At 33.1% G+C, this 20,932-nt stretch overlaps 1 long non-coding RNA gene across 1 annotated transcript; it reads right to left on the minus strand.

Annotated features, from left to right (window-relative positions):
* Nucleotides 1–278: 278 nt before the first annotated feature.
* Nucleotides 279–19,508, minus strand: LOC128866858 (uncharacterized). Its single transcript, XR_008454960.1, has 3 exons — nucleotides 17,471–19,508; nucleotides 7,194–11,367; nucleotides 279–307 (listed from the first exon to the last, which is right to left on the minus strand). It is a non-coding gene; the product is annotated as an uncharacterized LOC128866858 (long non-coding RNA).
* Nucleotides 19,509–20,932: the final 1,424 nt, after the last annotated feature.

Genomic DNA, 20,932 nt, shown 5'->3' on the forward strand with positions numbered 1-20,932 from the left:
CAAATCGCAGGGCAGCTGGAGCCTTGTTACACAAAGGCGGAATTTAGAATTAAATTTGCTTGAATATTGCAAGACTTACCTGTTTTTCAGTCGTAATCGGTGTTATTCTGGAACCTCTAAGATGACTCTCCACCTGTGAAATTAGGTCTTCAGCCAAGTCTGGAGTTAAGCGGAATAGTTTTTGGAACTTCCCTTCAGCCACGTGGAAAGAATTGTCCACATCCCGGAGTAAACGTCAATCCACTGCTTGAGGGGTCACTACCTCCTCTCCACGTTCGCGTTGTTTTAATCTAGTGCTTGATCGAAGCTTTTTTTCAAAATTAACAATATTTCTACCATGAAAAAGCTCCTCATAAAAATATCTGCCGTTCGGAGTCGGCTTGAAACTGCAGGTCCCTCCATTTGTGGAACAACATCAAAACGCACACCACAAACAGGAGCAGGAGCTCGGTCAAACACCCAAAACAAGCGTACGCGGAAATTATATATATATGTATATACATATATACTTAAAAAAATGCAAAAAAATTTGTTTTTTTTAATTCTAATCCCCAAAGAAGGGCCTAATTGTAATTGATGTCAATGAAAGTCCAGGACGATAAATATTTTTTTCTTTTTTTGCCGGTAAAGAGGTTAAAGTGCATAATGCATTATCAAAGCTGCCTTTGTAGACTAAAAAGCTCCCCCTAATTTGAAACTGTTGCCCACCCTGGAAGTGCTTTCGCATTACCTCAGAGTGACGTATTCAAATTCAAATTCAAAAATAATTCAAATTAATTTAAACTACTAATTCTTGTTTTTTCATTCAAATTAACCACTCCAAAATTGTTGTCGACAGGTTAACCAAACAGCTGATTGTGTTTTAACGATTATCGTTATGAAATGGGTTATCGAATAGCAAAATCGTTAAAATTGTGGTTAAGGGCACAGATACCTGTAAAATTTGTAAAAAAAAATTTTTTTTTCATAAAATGTTAATATAATCCTTTAAGAATATGCCGTAAATTTAAGAGTCTCTTATATTATAGATCGTCAACCGTCAACCGTGACGTGTGTTCGAGCGCTGGGAGAGGTATAGTTACGTTGTATTCAAACTTTAGACGCGTTTTTCTCAAAACTATATTTTTCGAATTGGGGTACACGATAACTCAAAAAATTATTGACTGATCTCCCTGAAATTTTGCACACACCTTTCATGATATTACTTTCTCTCTGAATTTACAATTCGATAATTTTTCGAAAAAAATATTTTTTCGAAGCAAAAATAGTAGGAAAATTCGCCCCAAAATTCAATTTTTTTTAAGCATTTTATTCCTCGAACTTTTCCATTTGTTTTTAATTCATATAGAAATTATGACATTAATAAACAAAAAAATTTTTGGTGTTTTGTATTCAGGTCACTGACGTCGATGCTACAATGCACGCCGATTGAGAAGCCCCGCTGCGACCTTACTGGAAGAATTGAGTGTATATCCACTGTTTTAAATGATTAAAATAAAAAACAAATGTATATTATTTTGATGTATAAATAAACTGTATGCCAATTTTGAAAGAAATATATTGACTTCTTCATTTTAAATAATTTTAATGAAAATCAGGGAAAATATGACCGTTTACAGGTATCTGTCGCCTTAAGGAAGGAGAATCAATCGTATATCGTTAAAATGTGCTAGTGAATCTCACTTGAGGGATTAATAAAGAAAAAAACGCTTTTTTAATTTGTTTGAACATATTTTAAATATATATATTTTTATTTCATATTTCACCTTTAATATATCTCATATATTGTATGTATATGGTTTTGTCTTAATAATCTTTATTCAGTTTCTCACATTGCATTTCTCCATTAGTTTTTTTTGTTTTATATACAACTTACATTTACATAAATCTAAACGTAATTTTTCTTTTTTGTTTTTTTTTCTTCAAATATTTATAATAATAATTATCATAAAGAGCGATCTTTAAAAATCATCTTCACCGACATCGTTACATTAATAATCAGAATATATGTATGTATATATATACTTTATATATATTTATTAATTTACTGTGTGTGTATATATACGCATGTATGTATATTATCGGCTTATACGAGAGTCTGAATATGTGTATATTCATATATGTATGTATGTATGCATAGATCATGAATCAAGTAAGAGATTTTATTGTAATATTTTTGGTATTTTTACTGTTGTCATATATTCTGCTTTATTTAATTTTGTTGTATTTTGCTTTTTTAGTTTTTTGGTTTTCGTTATAGATTTTTTATATTCCTTAAATTTTCATTGATTTTTTTTTTCTTGCGTGATTTCAATTTGAATTGGTTTTGCATTAAGATTAATCAATCTTTTATTTGACTATGCAATAACTTAAGCTAATCGTATTAATAGATGTGTGTGTATGAATGTATGTTTAATCATTGAAATTTACTTTAATTGCAATATACAGCATTTGCAGATTTTCTGGTGTTTTATGCATTGAAGTATAAAAATCTTTAAGACCTTTTTCACATACTATCATTAAATTTACAAAAAACTTAATCACTAAGGAAAATGGGATTTGAATTGTTATAATTATTTGTGTTTTTGTTTTTGTTTTTGTTTTATACATATTTTTTAATATGAATGTTTTATAATGAACGCTAGCAATGGCTGGTTGTTAGAAGAATATGCTTTTTTCAAAATTCTTGTCTTGTTTTAATTATTTTCTCAAGTTTTTCGCTCACTTATCCAATCGCTTATGCTTTATGCTTTAACAGTCAATAATAAAATTCCCCATACATCTACCAATGCATTTCTGTATTCTAACTATTTGTCGCCTATATAAGGTCCCATCCAGTACATTTCAGTTTTTTAATACGTATTCTTTCATGTATAAGTATGTACTCGTATGTATGTATCTGTGCACCTTTCGATTACGTTTAACAATATTTATTTACTCTTTATACCTTTTTCCTTTATGTACTTGTTTGTATGTTTTACTAATACTTTTTCACTTTTGCACTTCTTCCAAAATGCGGTTTTCCTTATTCCTTCACTTTTGTATTGCCTTTTATGCTCTTCATTCCCTTTGTACATTTCGTTTTGTACGAGAAGCTCGACTTGGCTACGTACAGTACCTGCCATTTATAAACGTGCACGCAAGTCATTTTTATTTCATTTTTATTTTTCGTCTATGATTTTAAATCGCAGTACATTTTCCACTCAAAATACCAAAATGTAGACATTCTATTGCCATCATAACAATGAAATTTTGTATGCAAATAATTCTTTTAGATTAAATTCTTTTATTTTTGAGTAAGTGTAAATATGTGTCCTATTTGCTGACTGAAAGTATACGTTCATATGGATGTGTATATTTAATGCATGGCTTTACTGAAAGCAGTAAAAGTCGAATTGTGTAACTGCCGGTTTTTACTTTACTAATTTTTTTATTTATTTTTTCTATATAAAAGGGCAATCCATAATTAAGTGCAAACAACGTCAGTTGGTTTTCTATGAGCAGCTTTTTCATGGCAGAAATTTGCAGTTGCCTGCCGAGAAGCGACCGCCATTAGAAAAAAAATTCTTCTATCAACTGGTGTTTGAAGCCCGAGGTTTGGCACCAACTCATTTGGCTACGGCGGCCGCTGACATACCACTTCCAAATTAACCTTGACAATGCACCAACAACAAAATGTATATGTGCATGTGCCATAATAATTTGCTAATGCCATGATTCCACGTTATTTTCACTTAAATGCGAACTACCCTAATGCATTCAAAAAGTTTCTATCAGCTGAATTTAAAATTCAATTTTATTGTGGTTTATTTGTATGAATTCGTTTGGTATACATATATATTTCTAATTTTATCTTTATATATTAAATACGATACATGGCACTCAATATGTATTTCTAAGACTAGCGCAGTTTTGCTTTTAAATGATTTTGAATTTGGTTTTACTCATTTTGTTTTATATTAAAATTTTACCATTTTACAAGTTAAGTTCTGTTTTTAGTCAGATGTCAGTGAATTAGTCAGTTGATAAGTAGAATTTGTATATATGTTTGTATGTGGGGACATAAAAATAAACGAATCATCCATGCAGAGAAATTTGGTGCATTCGGAACTAAGTTTAGTTCCTAGTTGAAGTAAATCTGAGTATCAATTTGAAGTGGGTGTGAATTTGACCAAGGTCATTCCGTCAATCGGCTCTCAGCGAATTTGAAAAAATCAACTGTTTGACTGACGTCCGGTGCGTCATAACAGCAGTTTGTTTACAACAAAAGTCAGCAAACACTATGATTGTGTTGGTGGCATACGAAAAAAAATTAACATAGTCCTCACTCATGTTACTTCGTCGCCATCCGAACAACGACTAATTGGACAAATATGTGAATACGTGTGAAATGAGCGGGCAGAATTCGATAGCCGAGTACCCGGTGGCGTGACAGCCGAAGTTGTTTGTTTTCCAATAAGAGGTGTTATTCCCGTAAAATATCAAATGGCACGTAACGCCGTCTTGTTGAAAATAAACGTTGTCCAGATCAATACCATCCAATTCCAGCCACAAAAAATCGTTAATCATCTTTCGATAGCGCAATCTATTCACCGTAACTGTTGCTTCAGCTTCATTTTCGAAAAAGTAGGGTCCAATGACTCCGCCGGACCATAAACCGCACCAAACAGTCACGTATTGTGGGTAGAGAGGCTTTTCAACAATAACTCTTGGATTTTCTGAGTCCCAGCTCCGACAATTTTGCTTGTTGACGAAGCCACCGAGGTGGAAATGGGCCTCATCACTCAAGATGTTTTTTCGATAGAATTCCGGATCATTTTCATGCATTTCAACGACCCAATCAGCAAAGACACAACGTTGTTGATAATCGGTCGGCTTGAGTTCTTGTGTTAACTGGACTTTATAAGCCTTAGGACCTAAATCTGTATGCAAAATACGGTGTAATGACGTTTGAGGACTGCCTAATTCCAAAGAACGACGAGGAATGGACAAACCTGTGTTTTCTTCAACACTTTCTGCTACAACAGCAATAATTTCGGCTGCTCTTAAGCGACGTGCACGGGTTTTATTCTTCACATCACTAACTTGTCCCAACAGCTCGAATTTTTTCAGCAATATCTGTATTGCGGTCCGGCAAGATGCTTCACGATGATCCAAAAATTTTCGAGTTTTACGAACCGTCTCTGCCAAATTTTCACCATTTTTATAGTGAATTTTAATCATTTCAGTGCGTTGTTTAAGCGTGCATCGTTCCATTTTTATAAATGGCGTAGTTTCTACTTGTCAAATATCAAAAAATGACAGCTTCAAAAGTGACATCTACCGAAATAGCGGGCTATTCAAAATAACACCTGTTATTGGAAAACCCTTTATCCTCCTCGATTCATGCCCATATTATGTGGCAAAAGTAATACTAAATCTGAGTTCAGTGATTGCATCAAGGCGAAAAGCCTTTATATACCAATTTCTCCGTCTGATTCTATGATATGACCAAATACTTTTTCTACGTATGTAGGCCCCATTTTCCCCAAAATCACACTTTAAAAGTCTCTCATCATGACTGTCTTATTGTATGGCGCAGAATTGAAAGTTGTCAACCGATGCGGTGTCCCTTGGAGAGTTCGAAAAAAAATTCTGCAGAAAATTGTTGGAGCTTTGAACGAATATCGTAGATGATAGAACGGTTCCGCTGGCTAAGGCTTGTCGTTTAAATGGATACAAATGCTCCAGCTCTGAAAGTATTCGAACCTGAACCATTCAAGTACAACCATTACATCCATAGGAAACAATAGTTTGTGTTTGGTGCGGTCTGTGGGCTGGAGGAATCATCGGCCCATATTTCTTCAAATACGAAGCTGGCGCCAAAGTCTCAGTGAATGCCGAACGCTATTGCGCTATGACAAACGACTTTTTGATGCCGGAAATTGAAGCCCGTGATGTCTCTCCCGTGTTTAAAACAACCGGCGCTACTTGCCTTACTGCCCGTGAAACAATGGACTTACTCGCTCGGTGAGTAATTATCTCTCGTCTCGGACCAGTGGATTGACCACCAAGATCATGTGATATCACACCTTTAGACTTTTATTTTTGGGGGTATGTAAGGCCTTGAAAGCCAACATTACTACAGTTATTCACAAGATATCGACCACAGTCCTCCAGCGAGTCATTCAAAATTTGTGTTTATGGATGGCCGAATTACGGCGCAGTTGCAGCTAACATTTGGAAGAGATTATCTTTAAAAAATAAATGTCATGAATGGTTCTACATAAAAAAATTAAGATAAATAAAACTTATTCATTAGTGAAAAAGTACAATATTAATTTAATTTTTTTTTCATTTAACGTCATTTTGGTGCACCTTCAGCTGGTGGTTTCAAACTAGCCCATTTTTATGGAAATATAACTAATTTTGAATAAAATATCTGATTCACAAATTTTCTCTGCACGGATGAGTTTTGTTAGCCAATCTGTAGGGCGAATTCATATAATAAACAGCTGATTTGCTTTTATTCTTTCGTTTTGGTGGTTTGTATGTAAAAGTGATCTGTTTTGTTTATATTCTGATTGAAATTTACATTCTTTTAAATCGTCAAATTGCAAAATCAAAATACATGCAAAATAAACATTTGATTTTATATATAGTTTTTTCGCGAATAAAATTCTTTCAAGATATGAATGTGAGTGCTTTGTCGCATTTACGGTATTATTATAACGCATTTTTTTGTTTTGCTTTTTTTTTGATTGGGTTCACCTTAAAATATCGAAATGCGGAATTATCAAAATGGAAGATATCGATGTGATACTTTGAATTTTTTAATGAAATATGAATTATGTGGACACCTGAAGAATGTACAAAGACAAAAAGATGCAGCCCCGACCCGTTTTGTTATCTTAACTATAATATAATACCTTCTTAGCATTTGACACATTACTATTTGGTTCTAATGAATTGTTAATAAAGTTCCTATTCGCACTAAATGACTTCTTGCGTTGCAGATTAAATAAATAAATAATTGGCGCGTACACTTCTGTTAGGTGCTTGGCCGAGCTCCTCCTCCTCCTATTTATGGTGTGCGTGTTGATGTTGTTCCACAAATGGAGGGACCTACAGTTTCAAGCCGACTCCGAACGGCAGACATTTTATGAGGAGCTTTTTCATGGCAGAAATACATTCGGAGGTTTGCCATTGCCTACCGAGGAGCGACCGCTATTTGAAAAAACGTTTTCTCTATTTTGGTGTTCCACCGAGATTCGAATCTACGTTTTCTCTGAATTCCGAATGGTAGTCACGCACCAACCCATTCGGCTACCGGTGGCCGCGTTGCAGATTAACTTGTAAAATAATGAAATTAAAAGTAATTGGTTTTGTTATTGTTGTGGGAAAAGCTAAATGAATTTAGGCAGCGAAACAGACCACGTCTATAATTTTCAGACTTTATATCTATTTTCTTTTATTTCACTTTCCAGCTATCGTTTGGCTAAAACTCACTTTCGCCCGAGGACGAAAATAGACAACGAGCTGCCATGTCGACCCGTTTCTGTAATAAAATTCATATAGGAAATTTCGTGAAGTAATGAAATTGTTGACCAATTAATTTTAAATGGATTATTGCAAAATATATTTTAACAAATGAGGCTTATTCTCTTTGTCTTGACTTAAAACGCTGATAAATAGTAACCAAGTGTTGGTTATATCAAAATGGAAGGTCATATACAGGTATCCCTTGTATAACGCGGTCTTATACAACGCGGTTTCGATATAACGCGATTTGGAAAAATTAGGTTTCAGTACAACGGGAAATTTAGGCTTATATAATGCGAAGGGGAAAATACATAATTATAAAATCTGGTAACACTAATTTGCGTACCACATATTTATAATATGTAATGTATTTTTAATGTAAACCGGGAATTACCCTTTTTTGCCTTAGATAGATAGAATAGATATTAATCTAGCACCTTATTACGAAATTGAAAAGGAGCTTAAAAAAACCACCCCCCAAAAACTGATAACAGATTTTGCAATTATAAAACCAGTAGAAGAACCACAAGGTCCCGGAACGAGTTCCTTATCCAATAGCGAAAACTATGTTGAAGAAACATCTTCTGATGAAGCTATTGCTCCCCCAAAACGCCCACGTGCAAATATCTTTGAAGACAGTGAAACAGATTAATTACCATATGAAGTTTGAAGAATAACAATAAAGTTTTTAATAAACCTTTAATTTGTTTTAGTTTGTTTTCAAATTTTTTGTTTTGTGTTTTTAATTGTATTATAAAGTCTGAACTTTAGTATTGAGTTGAAATATATGTGCATCTGTTATTTTGTATGTATTTTATTTAAAAAAAAACCTATTGGAACATAACCCCCAAATTTATATGAAAACTATGTTTTAGATAACGCGGAATTACATAACACGCAATTCTTCTGGAACGTAACTATCGCGTTATACGAGGGATACCTGTATTTACATTTTTTGCCTTGCCGTAGTTATTTAACACTCAGAAGGGTACATTTTTAGAGATGCTCCTTCAACAACGAAGAAATATGTTATAAATCACTGCCAATTACTCTAAGTGAAAAATCGAAAACCGAGAAAGCTTTCCGATAATCAATTATGTAAAAAAAGGAACGAGTAAGAAAGTAGTGGTCGATTACTTACTCGATTATTTAGTTGTAAGCAAAAGTTTCGAGAAGTCCCAAATGTGAGTCAAATTCAATCTATTTGCTAATCTTTTTGCATATGGTGAAATGTCCTAAGTCAGTTTTAGTTTCTTAGCATCTCGACACTAAATTTGCGATTGCTTTTACTGGTCAATTTCAATGGAATTGCGAATCGAGACAGCAAATTGAATGAATTTGGTAATCCATGCGTTGATTGTATTTTAAGTCAAGCGTACAATGTATTGCCAACATCTGTGAAGCAATGCGCTGTTATTTAGTATGTTTTACAGCCAATTAGTATTTTTCTATGACGCTCACATTGGTAGTATCTTTGATAATTTTAATATTCCAGACTAGCATTTCCCTTCTTTGCAAAAAGGATTCACCCAGAATCGGGGTGTCAGTCTTTGCTATTCATCGTATAAATCAAACAATTCTTAGAAACAATTAAGAGCGGTAGTACAACGTACTACAATTAGTGGTGCCGCTTTGCCCCAAATGAACACCACCAGCGCAGTGAGAATTGGCAAAGATCTTTCTGAGCCATTTGAATCGAAGCGGGGGTTTCAGACAAGGCGATCCCTCATCATACGATTTTTTCAATATGATGATGGAGAAAATTATTCGCGTCGCCAACATCGACATCGACAAACTTTCTCCAGAATTGAAAAAGGGTCCTGTCGAGCGGGCCTTGCGGTAAACGATGACAAGACAAAGTACCTTGTTTCAACAACCAAAAAGTCTACGCGTATTGGACAACAGGTTGCGATTGACAATTACGGGTTTGGCGTAGTCAAGAACGTTGTCTACCTAGAATCCAGCATTAATACTAAAAACAACATCAGCCAAGAGATCCAGCGAAGAAAAACTCTTGCCAATAGGTGCTACTTTGGGCTGGGTAGGCAAATGAAAAGTAAGGCCCTCTCTGAATGCACGAAAAAAAGTTCTATCTATCACTCATCCTTCTGGTCTTATTGTATGACGCTAAGTCCTGGCCATTGACGAACATTGATGGATGGTCATTAGGAGCTTTCGACAGAAAAATTCTTTCCAAGATCTATGGTCCGATTTGCGTAAATGATGCATATCGAATAAGATGAAACTACAAGCTGTACGCCGATATCGACGTATTGAAGCGCATTAAAATTCAGCGGCTGCGCTGGCTAGGTACCGTTGAAGGAATAGACAATAATGCTCCAGCAAAGAAGATGCCCTTTTCGAAATGCACTGGTGAAACTCACAAAAAAGGACGTTCTCATCTACGTTGGAAAGATCAAGTAGATGACGACTTGACCGCCCTTGGTGTTTCTAACTGGCGTCAAGGCGCGTAATGCAGAGGCGATTGGCGCAACATTTTGGTAGCGGCCAAAACCGACCATCGGTTGTAGTTTCCGCCTAATAATAAATATGTATGTAAATATCAGCTGCTTATGGCAAGCGCAACAATCATTGATGGCATAAATATAGTTATGGTTCATACTATGATGAAGGTTATGGCGTTATAGTATGGTACCGCTACTTTTAGCTTTAACAACGAAATTCGCGGGCCCCACCTGACATTTCTGTTTGAACATAATCTGTGGAAGTTATAGATGTGGGTTAGAGAAGCGAGCCGAAATGGCAGCTTCTTGTCTTATATTATATTATATGTACATTTTCTGGCTTACACTGAAAAATGTGTGCCTCATGAGTATTTCCGTGCTGGTGAATTTTATTGTAAATCAAATAATAACGCGCTTTGTTTTTGTGAAAATGGCTACAACCGTATTTGCGTAATATCAATAACGATTTTCAAATTTTGTTTCATTAAAACCACTGTTTGTGTGCGCCGCTGAAGCACCTTTGTAAACCGCCACTTTTTTACGAGTAATATAAAATCCAAAAATCTTTTTACTACATATAAAACTCAAAATACATAAACTGGTTAGTGGCAGTGTAGCATTTGTTTTTCGTATATTTTCTTGTTGTTGCTTCGAAATTATGTACTAATTATTTTCTCAATGCTAAATTGTAAAACGCATTTATTTATTCAACTTTTTTTTGTTTTTGGTTTTGTTGCTGTTTATTTTACTTTTTTATGGTAGTTGTTCATTGTCAATTGATTTATTTGGTTTTGCGCAAGTAAGTACTTTACTGTAATTTTTCATGGTTTGCTAAATATTATTTTGAAACGTACTTACATATGGTTTTTTGTTGTTTTATAAATTTGAAAAATTTAAAATTACGTATTCATTGCATTATACGAGTACGATAATTATTAGACATAACTGTTTGTTGTAGCTATTTTCGGTTTTGGTTGAATTTTTTTATTTCTTTTCTTTTTTCTTGTTTGTCTTGTTTTAAATTGAAATGCATATTTCAGTTTTATACTGTTTTCACCAATGTGCGTAAATTTAAGGTTTCACTGTATATACTGCGCCGTCTGTTGCTTGAAGTGCTTATCATTGTTGTTTTTGTTTGGTTTATAGCGTATAGCATTTTTAAATTTATTATTGTTTTCTGTTTTTTTTTTTTTTGTATCGTATTGTATTCAGAATAAATTTATAATCATGCAAGCACTGCCTGCATTTGCACTAAGTATTTAATATATATATGTATGTATATTTATGTGTGTAAGTGAACTGGAGAAATTTTGCCAAATTTCAGACAATATACATATTTTATGCATAAGTTCTCAAACTGTTTTGCTTGCTTGCAAGTCATCTACAAAATATAAAATATAGCAGTTATATAGTTAGATATTGAGTATTTTTCATTTAATTGTTTTCTATAGAAGCTGAGTGTAAGAGTGAATTCTGTTTGCTATTTATTGTAATGCAATTTTATTAATATTCCTTCATTTATTTACTGTTTTCAAACTTTTGGCAGTGAAAATATGCGCAAAAAAAGTTTTCTATCATTTTGAGGTTCGTGTGCCGAAAGCGAGTGAGTATGGGCTCGTATGCACGAGTATGCGCTCGTATGAACGAGTGTGTGTATGTGTTGTATGCTTGCAAATTAGTATGGTAATGTGTGATGGTAAGAGAAGGTTGATTTGCCATGCGAGTGGATGCATAGGTAAACGCGATTTTTGTTGATATTTGCACAAAGTTTTCATTATACTTATTGTATGAAAAAACCCATTGTTTTCTTCTTTAGTTGCTTGCTTGTTATACACGTTTTTAGGTACGACTGTGCCGACGTGCCGAGAGGCGTCTGCGGTTGTTTGCATGTTGCTATAGCCAACTAACTGTTCTTCAATAAATTTGTTAACAACTTTTTTATTTATCTTTCATGTATGATTTTTTATTTTTTTGTTTGTTTTTTATTTCTATATTTTTTGTTAGTTTACTATTTACTTATCTGTTTATATGTTTAATTTTAATATTGCTGCAAAACAGGTACCTTTAAGGCGTGAAGGAATTAAGGATAGGATTTCTCAAAAATTATTTACTAAATTAATACAAAATATATAAAAAATAATGTAAAGTAAAATAAGAAAATAGAGCAAATTATAACAATACAGCCGTTCGTTGCTTCATTTAAATCAATAAAAAATAACGCTCACAAATCAAGTCCACCAGGTGGCTATACTAAGATCAAAGGTTGCACATGAATGCCGGGCAGCCCTAAATGATATTACTGTCGTATTCAAGGTCAGTCTTATTTGAGTTCCGGGGCACAGAGATCTTGAGGGAAAGTGCAAAGCCGATGAGCTAGCCTATGAGTACGACCCTCCTACCCTCAAGGGAACCACAGATGGCTCAAAGCTCTAGGACAGGGTGGGTGGAGGTGTATACTCCAAGCATCAGGGGATCCCTTCAGTTTTTGCCTTCCCAAGTACTGTAGTGCCTTTCAGGCTGAACTGATGGCAATAATGAAAGCCGCGACACTGATACAGTGTGATGCGATATCTGGAAATGACATCTACATTTTCATTGACAGCCGGGCGGCTATAAAATCTCTCACAAAACAGTCGACAACCTCCGAGGTAGCCATGAAATGCCGCACATCTCTTAACGAGATGGCTGAGTCATTTCGCTTAAGGATTAATATGGGTTCCTGGCCATCGCGACATTGACGGTAACTGCAGAGTCGATGAACTAACGAGACTCGGCACCAAATTTACCGATGAGTACATAGGCAATGACATAGGCATACCCTTACAAACATGTAAGCTACTCATCCTTGAAGAAATCGTACGGAAAGCAAACGAAAGATGGCGTAATGAGGCCACCTGCAAAATCGCCCGTCAACTATGGCCGACTCTCAATGCTAAACGCACAGATTCTCTGCTAAGCCAAAATAAACACAGTCTTAGCACACTGATTTTAGTCATAACGGGGCACTGCCTAATAGGTACACACGCCCAAAGGATGGGTAAAGCTCCCAACGCGTCATCACAATAGGCTATGAGCCTGAGTGTGTCCCATAGGACAACCGCTTCAACCTAACCAACCCAACCTAGCCAGGAAAGGTACTATTACTCTTCAACTGCGCGATGATAGAAGTACCATTGGGTTTCCTATGACCGCGAGTAAATTAGTAATTAAGAATAACATTATCCAAGAGACCAATAGGACACGGAGAGATGAAGCCATATGCGTAACATCTAGATTACTATGGCCGCAAATAAACAAGAAAAAGGCAAAAGAACTGCTTAGTCTCTCAAGAGACGATATCTCGAAGGTCGTGGCTTGTCATTGGCTATATGGCGGACCATATTTGAGCTTAGGAGTTTTCTTCCATGGATATTGTAAAAGTTGTAGATATGAGAAAAAGAAAAAAACAGTTGAACACTACCTTTGCAATTGTCCTGCCTAAGCTAAAATCACAGAACTGTCTGGCATTAGGATGGGCCCAATCCTGCGCTTCATAAGAGCCACAAAATGGTTCCACGAAGAAAAATAAATGAGGTTCCTGTGTCGCTCAGTGGTATCACAACGTCTAAGTAAGATCTAAGGCAGTTGATCGTACAGACCGACTACCACCATAACCCAATGTAACCTATCAAGTCTTTCTTTAGAAATGAGTATGTGGTTGGAATTTAAATATTTTTCAGCAAATGAAAAAGTGGCATTGCTACATGGAAAGGAGGTTTAAAAACTGTCAAATGGATTGTTTTAATGAAATGTATTCTGTACCTTTGCCTATCACTAAAGCTGTAGTAAAAGGCTGTAAAGGCTTGACGGAGCAAAATAAGGAGGTACTGCCTTAGATGTTTGTCCCACTTTCAGTTCTAATTTGTGGTATGCGTTTTCATGCTGTCTTACTATGAAGAAACCAACAAGCATAAAAGCCTACTTCTTATGAGAAGCATTTTTATGATACTTGAAGATTTTGCCATTTTCTGTCGTGGTGCCTTTTTTGTGAAACACTTCCCTGGTTAAATATTCTTATCGTGTGTAATATACCTCGCAATGGAAAAATGTAGTGTAAAGCGGGCAAATCGCTGCTTCTAGGCGGCCACTTAATTTCACCATTTTGGTTGATTACTCGAAATATTCCTCCATTGCAAGCCTTCAACCTTGGTGGGATTGTATCTACTCATTTCTATGCTGACGATGCACAAATATACGTTTCTGTGTCACCAGACCTTGCTGAGGACATAATTGGTAGAGCAGACGCATCTGGAACGACTTGGAGGCAATTTCCCTATGGTCAATTTGTAATAGAGTTAATATAAATGTATCCAAAATTCAAACTACAATTCTTCAGAATTTCAGAAATTTTCGAATTTTTAACACGTTGAGTGCCAAGCGGATTTGATGAATATTTCCATTAAAGTTCAGGCAAAAAAAGTGTAAAAGTATAAGTAGTGTACGGAATATTGATTTTTTAGCGATTTCCTATCTGCTTTGTTGCTTATTTTGGATTTGTAATCGGGTTTATATGTCGCCTATATTTGTACGACACAGCCGCGTATGAGGGAATTAGAAGTGCTATAAAAATTAGACCAACACTTTTTGCAAAAATAAACCTACTATAGGTAAGAACATAAAAAAAATCACGTAGTTTCATATGAAATCGCACGATTAGGTCCAATGGAAAATAACCCATGTTGTACGCTTTCCTGCGACATGGCACTCAATGTGTTAATATTTGCCAAATAAAGTTTTTTTTTGGAACTGTCAGTTCATTAATTCGAAATTTCTTACATTCAAATCTAATTTAAATTTTTTTGGAAATTGTAATATAGTTTTTTTTAATTTTTAATGTTTTTCAACATTAACTTTTGTTTCGAAATTTCACTTCTTATAATTTGAAATTATGGAAATTTTGCGCTCTTTTAAAACTTTCAATATTTTTCAAATTTACTTTTTTTTGAAATTTGAGGTCTTTTCATTTGAAATTTTTTAATAGATTTCAAATTGAAATTTTTTTGGAAATTTCAGTTCTTTTAATTGAAAATTTTCAAAACTTGTTCATTTTTCAAAGTTCTAATAGTTTTCAACGGCGGCCGACGTAGCCGAATGGGTTGGTGCGTGACTACCATTCGGAATTCACAGAGAGAACGTTAGTTCGAATCTCGGTGAAACACCAAAATTAAGAAAAATATTTTTCTAATAGCGGTCGCCCCTCGGCAGGCAATGGCAAACCTCCGAGTGTATTTCTGCCATGCCATACCTTTAAGTAAATTATGAACACATTTGAAATGCCTTTTGTGTTACCATTCTCAAAAAAATAGGTGGTTCAAAAAGCAAACGCTATATGGCCCACCCTGTATATATATACTAGTTTTCAAATACAAGTTTTTTTGTAAACCTCAGTTCTTCATTTGAAATTTTCGAAATTTTTCATATTAATTTTTTATTTTGGAAATTTCAATTCTTTTGATTTGGAATTTTCGAAATTACTTGCATTTTTTAAATTTAAATTTTGCTCGGAAATTTCACTTCTTATACTCGTAATTCAATACTTTGAAATTTTTTCAAATTCGAAATTTCCAAAATTTTGTGCATTTTTCAAATTTTCGATAATTTTTTACTTTGCAGAAATTTCATTTATTATGAAAAGCAAAGAGTATTCTAATTTGTTAGAATTTTTCGTAGTTTTTGAGTTTTAATTTCATTTTAGAATGTGCAAAATGTTTTGACCTTGCAAAATTTCTGAGTTTCACAAACTTTCAAATTTTCAATATTTTTTAAGTTTTAAATTTTATTTTAGTTTAGAAAAATTCTTGGTTTAAAAATTTTTATTTGCAGAATTTATGAAGAGCTATTATTTTTTTAAATGTTTTTAATTAATTTTTGGTTAGTTCGGCTTTAAATTAGATTTTTAAATTTCCAGAATTTATCAATATTTTTCATATTTACAAAAACAGTCATACTTCATCTTTTCTTGATTCGTAAACGGCAAATGAGATCTGTGTTGGACGAAATAAATAAAAGGTCAAAAGAAAGTAATGACTAACGTGAAAATTAACTAGGAAGGAAGTGAATTGATGTGATTAAACTAAAAATTGTATGGGTATAGTAAATATCAATGGTTAGGGAAGGGACTTCTCTGCTTACTCCATGCAATGAAACGCTTTTGTTGCTATACAAACATATTTTTTTTAAATTTATGCACAAGCATTTTTAAGTATTTATACTCGTTTGTGTATGTAAGTGTGTCATGTTTATTTTCAACTATTTATGAGTACATATATATGTATGTTATACTTCATCGATTATATTTCTCTTGTATGTTTTTGTTTTTGTCAAGGTAGCGTTGTAAAGATGAACTGGGACTCTCCTCTTTCTGCTATATTACATTTATTTAAGCAAACAATTAATATTTCAATTATGATTTCAGATGAAAATATGTAAGTATTCATACAACTTTGTTAATTTCTCACATACATAAATAATTTTTCGCGAATTTACGCACTTCAAACCTTCCTTCGTTTTTATGGTGCACTTTGCTTAAATTTTTTCTCAGCACTTCTTTCTATGCGTGTATGTATGTATGCATACACATATTTATGTACTTGTTTGTATGTTTGTATATTTTTGCATTTGCTTTGTTCGTCGAGATGAGGTAGCATATTTTTTTTTTCAATGTGTGTATATGAGTTCGTTTTTTTTGGTTTCTTTTGGAACTTGGAAATTGGGAACACAAACGACAAGGTATTTACAGTGTAATTTTGAGGAAAAAGTTTCATAGGAATGCATTTAAGTGCCTTTGTAATGACCTCAAAAAAGGGGTTTCAACAAAATGTATACAGTTCAACAGAATTAGAGATCTCAACAAATTAAACTGGTACAATAAATTGTTTAATATTTGTTTTTGTTGTTTTTGGTTTTGTTTTTTGTTTTTGGTTTTTGTATCTTCATGTTGGGCTACTGGTTGAAAAATAACAAAAACAATTTTTGCGCATTTGAAATAACATTTGTTTTTGTTTTTGTTTTTACTTTGTTTTTAACTTTATTTAAATATTTAATAATTTTGGTTTAAAATTTCTGCTTTAGCGCTGCTTCATTCACTATTAGATTCAACCTTCTTTGTGTTTTGTGGTTTTTGTTTTTTGTTTTTTTTTTTTTTGATTTTTTGTTTTAGGTTTTTAACAAGAGTTTCAGTTTTCAGGTGCTTATGGTTTAAAAGGTTGCTTAAGGTAGATTTTTTCACTTTTGCTTTTGTCGACTTTGCTTCGCATTTTTTTACTCTTTATTTTTGCTCTAATTTCATGCTTCTTAAATATTGAGATTTAAAAGGTTTTAATTTGCTTCTTTTTTGTTCTTTTTTGTTTTGTAGGTTAGGTATTTATATAAAAAACGTTAAAACCTAAGCGTTTACAAGCCTCGGATAAGGTCAAATAATGTTTAAGCCTACTAGGTGTACTTACAAAGTGTTTGCTAGCTTTCTTATGATTAGTTTTAGGATAGGTTAGGATGCAAGATTTTTTTATTTATTTATTTATAAACTTTACACTTTAGCGCGCTTTTCGTTTCGTATCAAACCTAGCCGCTGCGCTCATATACAAGTTAATTGGCTCAACAAGCCTAGGTTATTATACTTGTAATTTTTGTCATTTCTAATTTTTTGTGTTTTTTTTTTTGTTTTGTTTTGTATACTTTAACTGTACATTTTGCATTTAGTTCGTCTCGTTTGCACGCAACTTTTTACATATTTGCTGTTTGGAAATAGCGCGAGAAAAGGCTTAATTTTTCAATTATGAGGAAAAAAACAAGACTGGCACTCTTTTTATGCTCGGCGCAAATTTGCAAGCATTGTCGTTATTTTCTCAATTTTTAAGTATACACAAACATATTTTAGTCTTCGTCAATTTTTGAATTTTGCTTCAAGCCTTTCGCTCTTTGCTGCTACTCTTTCGTTATCGTTATTTTCTTTTTTTGCTACAATTTACAAATTTGTAAGTTTACAATTTTTTAATTTACTTTTGGTTTTTAGAAGCCCACAATTAATAGAGTTTTCCCCCCATTCGGTTGATGCCTTACTTGTGTAATCTATGCAGTATTCCATTCAGTGCTCTACTGCCCCGCCCACAAATTTGTCGCGGTGTTCTCACCCACCACGCTCGTTTCGTAGTTCAAGCGATATTCTACATTCCATTGCTTTGCGTGCCGGGAAATCTTTACTATGCATAATTATTTCTTTAAATCTCACACTCCTGCTTGCAATCTTTCATTACGTTCCCCTAGCTCTATTTCTGCTCTCGCTTTTCTTCTCTCTTACTCTATCTCTCTCACTCCTACTATCTCTTCCTCTAAATCTCTCTTCTCTCCCTCTCTTTCTCTCACACTCTTTCTCTATCTCCCTTTCACACAAACACGCCCTTTCTCTCACACATTCTCTCCTACTCTTTCTCTCACACCCTCTCCCTTTCCTGCTCTCCTTCTGTTCGATTTCAGACGCGCATAACAAAGCAATTCACAGCCTTATTACATTTATGCCCCCCACATAACATCCCTAGTACATATTTCATTACTTATACCAAGTGTTCTTAACCAATTTACAACTACATACATACATGCATATATTAGGCTGCTTATAAAAATGTATGCAACTCAACAAATGTACAAATTTCATTGTGATCTGTTGTTCAAGCGCTAAATTGTTGTTGTGTATCGTTTTTTTGGTTTTTTGGTTTTTTTTTTCAGAAGTCTCTCTTTCTATTCTCTCTCTCTCAGTGTATGTTCCTTAACTTTCTATATGCTGCACCGTTAATTAGTTTTTATAATAATTATTATTAAAACGTATAATTTTTTAAGTTGTGTCTACACTACATTTACTTATTTTTTGTCATTGGAAAGTTTTGAAAAATTGTGCTTATGCGTAGAATTTCTAAAGTCTAAAAATTTACGGAAATAATTAACTTGAAATCACCAATTCGATTTGTTAGCTTCACTTTTATTTTATAGAGTCTAAGAAAAAACAGTCAATTCAAATTTTTTATTTGTAAAAGTTTTTCGTGTATGCAGTTTTTTTTAATTATTTGTAATTTACATATATATTTTTGTTTTTTTTTTGGTTTATTTTTTATTTTCTTATTTTTGGTTTTTTGTCTTTTTTGGTGTATTTTTAATTATTATAATATTTTTTATTTCACTATCAGTTTCTCAGTTTATTTAAACTCCTCAATGCAGTTTATTATTTTATTTTTTTAAGTGTTACTTTTAAAGTTGTTTCGATATTTTAGAAAAAATGTTTAGCCTCTAATGTATGTACGACTTGCAAAAAAATCATTTTTCGTCAATTTTTTATAAATACCTAAATAAATATACGAAATTGCACTTTTCACTCGAATATTAGCACGCTTCAATTCAATTTGGTATCTAATTTTATTTAAAAAATAGATTTGATGCTAATTTGGTTAGAAAAGTAAAAGTGATTACTAATTTTTTGCGACCTAAATTTTGATTTTTTTTTTCAATTTAATACTAAATAAAAATGACGGCAGTTTTTTAAGCATTCAAATTTTGTAAAGCAGTAATTAAGGCTTGGGAAGGTCAAAATTAAAAAAAAATATAACAAAGTGAAACATTTTCTTATAAGATGAATATAATTTATACTTGTAAAATTAATATAATTTATGCTTATATATGATAAATAATTTTGTTGGGTGCCTAAAAAATATTAATTTATAATAATGATGCTAGTTTAGTTAAATAATTAAAAATGTTTGCTAATTTTTTTGGAGAACTAATTCTTTTAAATTTAATACTAATTAAAAATTACGGCAGTTGTGTTTTTCTAAGCACTCAAATTTTGTAAAGCAGTAGTTAAAGCTCGAAAATGTCAAAATTAACAAAGAGGCAAAAGAAAAAAAAAACACATATCGATAGCTCCAGCTGCTAGTTGCCTTACTCCTGTGACGTAATTATTTGTAATTAAATTTCGTATAAATAAAACAAAAAAACATTTACTAACAAAATTAATATTAATTTGGGGGAGAAATCCATTCGTTTTGCGTAGATTTTTTGCGTTTAAAATTGATTTATGGTCGATCCTTAGCTCCTGGGTGATTATTCGATTATTACTGTAGGTTTGCGTAATTTTCGGCACTTTCTTGAACATCAAAAATACCTCAACGGAATCGACGAAACCAAAATTACACGTCATTTGCTGTTACTTGTTTTTTGTTTTTTAATAAATTAAATCAACTTTATAATCTTAAAAAAAAATATACAATATATATATATAAATGTCATAATTGGAATGCACAGTTAGCTCCTTCTTACGCAGTTCGTTCGTTCAAAGCTATTAATTGTTTGAAATTCTTAAAAGACCAGCCAATCGTCTGTTCTACCAAAGTCGTCTTGCAAAAGTCGGTATAAGAAAACATCCTAGGTGAAAATGTTTGTGTGGTCCAAAAAAAGTATCATAAATTTACTTTATGTACCCGCACTTTTCGTTGTTAAATTTCCCATTTTATAGTTTCTGATTATCAACTGAAAATTTCAACCCGGCGCAAGGGCAGAAGCGCACAAAATATCAGATTCCACAAAAACTATATTAATTTTGTCTGCTTACAAAAAAAGTTCAGTCATATCCAGATAATACATATCAAGGCGCATCTATTAAAAATGATATCAGTAGACCGGCTGATTAGCAGAGGGGTTTTATTCACAATATTTTTGACAAACTACTCGTATTTTTAACCAAAATTTGAAAAATTTTACACTACAAAAATCTGACCTTGAGCACTAGCACTGTCTGCGAGAAAGTTTATTTGAAAAATTGATGAAAGATTCAGTTTTTCGTAATTATTAGCGTTCGTTTGTGTTGAGCAACCACTGCTGGATATTGTAGTTTTAGTGTTTTCATATCAAATTTGGAAAAAACA

This window comes from Anastrepha ludens, chromosome 6, assembly GCF_028408465.1.
Source record: "Anastrepha ludens isolate Willacy chromosome 6, idAnaLude1.1, whole genome shotgun sequence".
Lineage (NCBI taxonomy): Eukaryota > Metazoa > Arthropoda > Insecta > Diptera > Tephritidae > Anastrepha > Anastrepha ludens.